We start from the raw sequence: 9,410 nt of genomic DNA, 5'->3' as shown, positions 1-9,410 counted from the left end.
GTGTATTGTCTCATAGGTGGAAGATTGGTAAGGGTGAGCAATGGGGGTCAAGTGACTTGCCCAAGGTCACACAGCTGGGAAGTGGCTGAGGCCGGGTTTGAACCTAGGACTTCCTGTCTCTAAGCCTGACTCTCACTCCACTGAGCTACCCAGCTGCCCCCTATTAACTCAATTTTACAAGTGGGTAAACTAAGGCTGAAAAGGGTTAAGTGACTTGCCCAGAGTCACAAAGTAGGTATTTTGATGTAGGACTCAAATTCTGATCTTTGTGACCCCATATCTGGCACTCTATCCACTACATAGACTATCTTTTTTAAAGACGAGCTTGGTATAATTACACAGTATTCAATTCCATTTGTTTCAGATATTGTTTTTTCCATTAACATTAATGTAGTCAATGCATATGTCTAATCTATATCAAATTGCTTATCCTCTCAGGGAAAGGGAAGAGGATGAAGGGAAGAAGAGAATTTGGAACTCAATTTTTAAAAAAGAATGTTAAAATTATTTTTACATGTAATTGGGAAAAATAAAACATTAAAATTAAAAAAACATTACTGCCGTCAAGGTGTATAATTATTTTCTGGGTTCTGCTTACTTCACATCAGTTCAAGTATTCCTATACTTCTCTGGGATTCTTCAGTTATATTTTCTTATGGAACATTAATATTCCATTATATTAATGTGCCACATTTTGTTTAACTATTCCCCAATCAATGTGTGTCTCAGTTTCTTCACCTGTAAAATGAAGGGGTTGAACTTGAGCTCTACAACCGCTAATGGCTATAGCAATTTTATGAAACCTTGATGTGTACATAAGCCAGTCTGTTGTGTGTGATGTATGGGTGAGACAGGCCTGTGGAACTAAGGGCAGCTGGGTGGGAAGGAGCTAGAATTGGAAGCAACGGGGCCAGCCTGAAATATTTCCTCTACCCAACCCTTATCCCTCAAGATCTGCTCCCCTACTCTAGGAATTCCAGTTCTTCAGGGAATCCAGACACCAAGAAGAGGGGAATTCAGAGGTCAAGGACAGGGGCTCCTCCTGGCTTCCTCACTCAAGACATCTCTAAGCTCTCTTTGGACATTAACGCCTTCTTGCCCACAGTCCAACAAGGACATTGTTATTTTCAATTCTGACAAAAGGAAATGAAGATTTGCAGACATGAAAGGTTCAAAGGGCCTTGGGACTGAGAGCTAGAAAGGCTTTTAGAAATAATATGGTTGGGGCTAGGTGGCTCAGTGGATAGAGCCAGTCAGGAGTCAGGAGGATCTGGGTTCAAATATGACCTCAGACATTTCCTGACTGTGTGACCCTGGGCAAATCACTTAACTCGGATTGCTTCCGTTTTAGAATTCTTAAAATTGTTAAGCATTAAAAATTGTTAGGGATTTAAAGAAAAAGGAAAAAAAAAAAAAAGCAAGTCCAAACTCCTGATTGTATAGGGGAGAAAACTGAAAGAGAAAGAAGCTGTGACTGTACTACCCTCCCCATTTCACCATGTGTCCTGATTAAAATCCAGTTCTCCTGACCCCGAGCTTCAGCTCTTCTTCCAGAGCACCACACTCCTCTTTACTTGAAGCCTGAGAAAATGAAAAATGACAGGGAAGGGTAGCGAAGGGAGTTAGGAAGGAGGGAGGGAGGGAGCAAGGAGACGAGGGGGCTCAAACATTTGTTTGGCTTTTTCTCCCCTTGCTTAAGATGCCTGGAATACCAGAGCTCAGCTTCATGTCCCCACTAGAAGGGGAGAACAGGGTTGGGACAGACAACAGCATGAGGCAGTGGGAAGACATCTAGCCCAGGAGCCTTGGATTCCAGTCCCAGCTGAGTGAGCTGGGGCACATTACTTAACCTGAAATTGCGAAGGAAGTAACTTGCCCTACTTACGGACCCCGCGGGGCTGTGGCGAAACAGGAAAAGGCTTCCCAAGCTTCTAAGGGGGTCCCAAATGACCCCTGGGCTCAAAATCAGGGTCTCCTCAAGCCCAGCTAGAGTCGAAACCAGCACTCCTCCTTTTACAGGACCTTAGAGAGGACTAGCCCCTGATCCAGAGGGGGAGGATTAGCATTGCCATTACAATCAGAAACAAGCCCAGGGAGATCAAGTAGCTCTCCTAAGGTCACACAGCTTAGGGCAGAGCTGGGAATCCCAGCCTCCATGACAACAGGCAAATCACTTAGCTTCTTTGAGTTCCCCTGTAAGACTGAGAATTCCCCAGGTCTCCTGCCTCCATACGAAGTCAAGTCAAGGGAGCCAGAGGTCAGGTTAAAGTATGCCACCCGCCCCCAGCCCTGTTCCCCAGTTCTCCGTCCCTGAGCTCTGCTTTCCTCACTTCTGGAATTTCAGTTCTGCAGAGAATACCGATACCAAGAAGAGGAGGCTTCCAGGGGCTGGCCTGGAGAGCCAGTTCTCAGGAAGCACTAAATTAGCAACTACTGGGTTCTAGGTGCCTCCGGAGATCCCGAAACGAAAACAAAAGTCTTTTCCTTCAGGGAGTTTTTGATTTACCCAGAATACAAAGCTTATCTCTCGAAACCAGTAAGCCCAAGGCAGAGTCTCCCTTTGAGGTTGGAGAGAGTGACTAGTGAGTGGGGAGATCAGGGAAAGTTTCACTGAAGTCTTGAAGACGAGGTAATTGATCCCCGCCTCAAAGGTAGACCTCCGAGAGGCAGAGATCAGGGAAAGGGCGCATTCCTAGGCACCAGGGACAGGATTGGGCAAATCTAGGCAGGCAGGGTGTGGAATCTGGAGAACAGTTAGCCAGTCAGTCTCGTAGAACAAAGAGTGTGTGAAACCTGGCTGGAAAAGTAATTGGAGGACAGCTAGCTGGCATGGTGGGTAGAGGGACAGGTTTGGAGGGAGAGATTTAAATCTGGGTTGAAATTTGACCTCAGACACTTCCTAGCTGCATGACCTTGGCTTTGTCACTTACCCTCCATTGCTTAGCCCCGGTCCTTCTATCTTACAGTTGTTATTAAGAGAGAAAGTAGGACGTAGCTAAGTAGCTCAGTGGATTGAGAGCCAGACCTAGAAATGGGAGGTCCTGGTTTCAAATTTGACCCCAGACACTTCCTAGCTGTGTGACCCTGGGTAAGTCACTTGACCCCCATTGCCTAGCCCTTACCACTTATTTGCCGTGGAATCAATACACAGCATTGATTCTAAGATGGAAGGTAAGGGTTTAAAAAACTGAACAAAACCAGGAAGTAAGTGTTGTGTTTTTGTTTGTTTGTTTGTTTGTTTTTTAAGTAATTTGAGGAATAAGAGGCATATAAGGAGAATGGAAGGTCAAGAAAAAAATATTTTTTTAAATCTTAGAAGCAATAGATAGTCAATGAAAGATTTGGGAGGCAAGAGGGTGACCTGTGCTTTAGGAATATACATTTGGATGGACTGGAGAGACGATTGACTGGAGGCAGAAAGACCAATGAGAAGTTTGCTGCAATAGTTAAGACACGAAAGGCTTGAAATTAGACAGTGGTCAGGTGAAGGGAGAAAAGAGGACAGATTCAAGAATGTTATGGAGGAGGAGCAGTGAGGTGGCTCCGTGGATTGAGAGCCAGGCCCAGAGATGGGAGATCCTGGGTTCAGATCAAGGCCTCCCACACTTCCTAGCTATATGACCCTGGGCAAGTCACTTAACCCCCATTGCTTAGTTCTTACCTCTCTCCTGCCTTAGAACCAATACCTCATAAGATGGAAGGTAAGGATTTTAAAAAAAGAATATGGAGGCAGAATCAATATGATTTGACCACTGAGCGGATGTGAGGGGTGAGAGAGAGTGCCGTGTTAAGGATGATGCTGAAGTGGGGGATGTAGATGATTAGAGACTAGGGCCCTCTCAGCTGAAATAGAGAAGTTTTGACCAGGGGCGGGCCTTACGAGGGAGATAATCAGCTTGATTTTGGACATGAGAATTTTGAGATAGTGGAAGAACATCAAGATAGCCATTTCTACCAGTCAGTTCTTACAGAAATCAGTGAACTCATGGGTGAAGATAAGGCCCTGAGAAGAGAGAATGTAAAGAGAGAAAATAAAAGGACTTGAGACAAGGGGGTAGGAGGTGGGAGACACAGCTATTATTCAGTTGTGCAAACTGGGGGGCAGCTGAGGGGCTCAGTGGATTGAAAGCCAAACCTAGAGACAGGAGGTCTGTCCTCTGACACTTCTAACTGTGTGACCTTGGGCAAGTCACTTAACCTCCATTGTGTAGCCCTTTTGTCTTGGACCTAATACATAGTATTGATTCTAAGCCAGGAGGTAAAGGTTAAAAAGAAAAACAAAATCTGCAAACCCTTTTAGCTCCATTATCTCATCTGAGCTTCATGATGTTGACTGGAAAAAAAAAACAACACAGAACTATTAAATAGTCAGAAAAACCATTCATTAATTAAGGAAAGGGGTTCAGGGCTGAGTTAGACCTCTACGCAGATTCTGCGCCCCACCGGTCTAGGCAGAATCTATATATTCTATCTATGTATTATATATTCTACGTCTATATTCTTCATCTATAAAATGAGGACAATAATAACTTCTGTCTCTCAGTGTTACTGTGATGCTAAAATGAGATAATATTTATAAAGCACTTTATAAACCTTAAGTCGCTATGTAAAAACTATTATTATTATTTCATTACTCAACCCCTTCTATTGTCATGATAATAGAAACAGATGGATTGGAAGAGGAAGAGAGTAGATTTGTCCAGTGGGACCACTGTGCCCTTGCCCACAGCTGGGGAAAGCCAAGGGTCATTTTGAACCAGACAGCATCATATGAAGCCTGGAACAGGAACCCCCAACCCCCAAACTGCAGACAATGGCAGAGGAAGGGGCCAGGCAGGGAGAGCCAGCACCATCTCTGGCTCCAAGGCAGGAATCACCGCCCACTATTGTGAGTCCTGACAGCTGTCCCAAGCCAGGAAAAGAGAGAAGGAAGCCTTGGGTTCACAAGTTTGGAGTCTCAGATCTCCCATGACCTTGTATGACCCTGAGGGTGTCACTTCCCTTCTCTGAGCCTCAATTTACCCATGTGTAAAATATAGGAGTTGGACTCTAAGGTCCCTTCTAGCTCTAACATTCCATGACCCACGTCAGAGATGCCCAGGCAATACACTGGGTCCTCATTGTCTTACTCCTCACCTTTGCTTTGGCATAGATTAATTCTCTTAACTAGGTATCGTTTCCTTGACTAGGTTAGTTTTTTGCTAAGGATGCTTCTCCCATTTCCATCCTCAGTGGGTCACACCTAATTATTCTTTTGGAAGAGGACCTAGATGGGGCCAGGAGAAAGGGAGGAGAGAAAGAGGTGATAACACTAGTTTATATAGCTTTGGTCTTCAAAAGAAAGACTACCACCATAGTCAAGTTAACAAGCATTTAAGTATCTATTAAGTATTAAGAGTCAGGCAAGATGCTAAGTACTGACAGACAGGAAAAGTATAAATTGAGAGGTGGACCAGAGGGAAGCCATTCACATGGGGACTTTGTTCCTCGGAGGGAGGCCTGCTCAGCTCAAGGGAACCACATACAAGTGGGAAAAGTTCCTAAACTAAGGCTCCTAGACACAGTGGAGGAATTTCTGGATCAAATGAGAATCAGAGCTGCTGATCAGATGTTGGAGACAGAACTATGATGTAGGAGAACAAATCTGGATCTTCTACTTGACCCATACTGTGAGCTATAGGGACTGAGCAGTCCCAAAGGAAGGTGGGATAGGAACTACAGTTGGAGAGGGCCCCTAGACTCTATCAATCCTCTTAAATTCTTTCAATTTGGAGGAAGAACCCAACCTGAGTATTGTATAATACATCTGGAGGCCTGCATAGATCTTTGGGAAAGCTCATCAAAAAGGTAAGGAGAAGCAATTTCTCTACCCTCTTGATACTTTTCTCCTTTTCTTTGACCATACTCCCAATATTATGTTTCTGCTTTTTTACCCTATCCCCCAGGAGTTCCCCTATCCTCCATATCTTATCTCCTCCTTTAGCCACCCCACTTTGGTTTCTTCCTCTGTTTCTTTTCTAGACTCTCTTCTCTTATCATTTCTCTTCTCTATGTAATGTCATCCCCAACCCTACTCCAATACTATCTCTTGGCTTTTCTCCCTTTCTTCCAGCATTTCCCTCTATCTCTTAGTGTCTTTTCTCCTCCTACATTTTTATATTCAATTTCTCAGTTTTTCTCCTATTTTCTCCCTTTCTCTTCTAGCAATTCTCTCCTCTTTCATAGTCTCATCTTTCCCTCTTCCCAGGGATTTGCTTTTCATTTATTCTTCTTTATATTTCCACACCAGTCTTACATCATACTTTCTCTTTTCCTCTCTGACCCAACAGGACTCTCATTCTCCAACTCTCAATTTCTTCTTTCTTTCTTTTCTTTGACAACACTTCCTCATGGTTCCATCTCCTCCCCTCCAGTTCTCTCCCCAGTGGAACCATGGCTACTGTGCCAAGTTGGAAATTGCAACTACTAGCCAGGAGAAGACAGAAGAAGGCTGCTGTTCAAGATCAAGGGCAGCCTGAGAGAGATGAACTGGCCCAGATGCCAGTATGGAAACAGGGGCTGTTGAAGAAGAGCTGTGCCAAGCTGGGGGTGTCAGTGAGGGAACTGGATCTTGAGGATGAGACTCTAGATGCAGCACCTCCTAAACCCAATGGGCCTGTTGTCCCTCTGAAGGCCACCAGATCTGTCCACCAGCATCATTTCATCCACCAAGAGCAGCAGCAGCAAGAGGAGCAGCTTACTGATCAGAAGCCATCTAAGAGTCAAGGACAAATTTTAGAGGGAGTGGAAGCTGGAGAGTAGAGACCTAGCCCACCACAGACTCAGGAACAAAGTTGGTGGGAAGTGTACCAAGAGAGTCAAGGCTAAGCTTGGTGGAGGCTAGGGATAGTAGAAGATCGAGAGCAGAGCCTTAGGCCTATAGAGGCTTTGGAATGGAGGTTTAGTCCAAGGAAGATTGAAGCGAGGAGCCCAGGACTAACTGAGTCACAGAAATGGAAGAAAAGCTCTGGGGAAGTTCTAGAATGAAATATAAGTTTGGTAGAATCTCAAGAACAGACTTCTTGGGGATCTAAAACAGGAGAAGGTAGAATGAGCCCAGAAGACCGTGGAGAGCATGGAGAACAGAGACCAGGGATGACAGAGACATCTGGGGATGTCAGAGACAAACAGCAGTTGAATTCCAGAGAAGCTAATGAACATAGTCGGGTCTTATTTGAGACTCAAGAATGGAGGCTGAACCCAGGAGAAGAAAGCAAAGGGAGCTCAGGGGAATCAGGAGCAGAAGGGAGACTATTGCAGACAAAATCTAGGGAGAACTCAAGGCTTTTGGAAACACAAAGGTGTTGGCTAAGTCTTCAGGAGTTTTAAGAATGGAGCTCAGGGGTAATGGAGGCAGTTGAAATGAGGTTAAACATAAGAGATACAGAGAAGCATTTTAGACAGAAAAAAGGGCTGAAGAGATAGAACTCTGGGCAAGTTCTAGAATGGAGTCCTGGGAGATCAGAGGCTCAAAAAACAGAAGTTGGTGAGTTCAGATTCTGAAGATCGGAAGTTGGGGTTTCCTGGGGTAGAGGCTGGAGAAGGAAGGACAGAGGCTGCTGAAAAGGAAGCTTGGGGATGGAGGCAGGATAGTGAATTCCCTTAGAAGTCACTCTTCTGTGACCTCCCCATTCCCACCTGAGGATGTTAGGACTGAAATCTCAGGGCTTCACAAAGGAAGGAAGCAGCAGAAATTCAGCACCCCCTACCACTCTCAATATCTCCTCTACCCGCTGCCCTTCCACCTTTTCAGTCCCTAAGAAGTCCAATGGTGAAACCCAAGCTTGGGACCAGAACTCTCCACTATGGTAAGCTTACTTTCACAGTTGACCCCAAGAGGTTCAGGTGCCCTGCAGGCCCTGCCTCACCTGAACCCCAGGTTCTTGGCTCTGAAAAGAAGTGGTATCCTACTGCTGAGGAGATACTGGTGATTGGGGGCTACCTTTGCCTTGGTCAAAGCTGCCTTTCCAAGAGCTCTTCTGAGAGACACCGCAGAGAGCTCAAAATTTCATTTATGAGTCTGCCCTAGAGACTACCTATCAATACCCTTCTGAGAGTTCTGTACTGAAGGAGTTGGGCCTTTAGCTGTAGGCCCCCAGTACTTCTGGCCCTTCTCCATCCCAGCTGTATGAATAGGAGGATGAGGAGGAACTGCTCCTCTTGCAAAGGGAACTTTGGGAAGACCGCAGATGAATACCCTGCTAGAGGATGAGTCCTGTGGCCAACTGGAAATGACCCACCCCCTTCTGGAGCGTTCAGGATCCATCCTCCATCTGTCCTAGAGGTTGCTGTGCTGACAGACCCCCATGAGATGAATTGTCAGGAGGGAGAAGTCCCATGTATTTCTTTTTCCTCCTCACCTTCCTTGTGCAGTGTAAAGAGGGGAAGTCCCCGTCCCCCTCCAAAATAAATGGGAAGAATTGTCTTCAGTGTTCATGGGCTTGGGCGTGAGTCTTTTCCTCATTTTTTCCCCTTACTTGGTTAGGCTAAATAAAGCCTGTTCTATATTCCATGACACGCTATCCTGAGTGCTTACCCAAGAACTGAGGGGCCTTTCCCTTTTTTTATGGTGACCCAGACACGTGCCAAATTCTGGTGTCCCCAGGGGACTCCCTGGGTAGGGGCAGAAGTCAAAGAGATTTTACTATTGAGAAATCCCTAAGATTGAACCGACTGTCGAAATCCCAGTTTATTTCTGGGTCACGGATTATTCTTGGATGCTCTGGTAGATTTTGGAGGAAGAGAAATCTACATTTGCATCTATGTTTTATATATATTTTGTATATATGCAACGTACATATATCCCTACCTAGAGCTGTGGTAACCCCTACAGGCAAGACATAAGGAAAGGTCCACAGCAAAGCCCTTGCCCTAGCCAGGCCTACACCCACCAGAGGTCCCTCACCCATTGAAGCCCATTGTCAAGCCTCACCCACAATCTGCTTGTTCCTGTCTTCCTTCCTCAGGCCAATTAACCCTTCAAGGCAGGAACAAGAGGGAGAAGAAGTTGGGGGGGGGTGCTTAGAGGAATGGGAGGCCAAGGCAGACCAGCAGAGGGGAGGAACATGAGCCTGTACAGGAGGTATTTATAGCTTCCTGCCAATGCTGAACAAGCCAGCCTAAATATAGAAGTCAATGTATTTCGGGCCTCTGGCCTCAGGGCAGAGGCAGGGGGGGAGTGAGGGGTATGGGGGTGGGGACACCCCCCAACCCTCAGCGGCACATCTCACATGTGCAAACTCCCAGTCCTGGCGCCTCCCAGCCCCCTTGCCTGCCACCAGGAGACTGGCAGAGTCAGTCACCATCACGATGGCTTTTTCCATCCTGACCCTTGGGCTCCAGTGGTGTGGGGGCAGGAGTGGCTACCTCCT

At 46.0% G+C, this 9,410-nt stretch overlaps 1 pseudogene; it reads left to right on the top strand.

Annotated features, from left to right (window-relative positions):
- Nucleotides 1–6,432: 6,432 nt before the first annotated feature.
- LOC123256549 lies at nucleotides 6,433–8,124 on the top strand (annotated as a pseudogene).
- The last annotated feature ends 1,286 nt before the right edge of the window (nucleotides 8,125–9,410 follow it).

The sequence above is a fragment of the Gracilinanus agilis genome, chromosome 1 (genome assembly GCF_016433145.1).
Source record: "Gracilinanus agilis isolate LMUSP501 chromosome 1, AgileGrace, whole genome shotgun sequence".
NCBI classification, from domain to species: Eukaryota; Metazoa; Chordata; class Mammalia; order Didelphimorphia; family Didelphidae; genus Gracilinanus; species Gracilinanus agilis.
The sequence above is the reverse complement of the archived record's forward strand: the minus strand, read 5'-3'. Positions and strand labels throughout refer to the sequence as shown.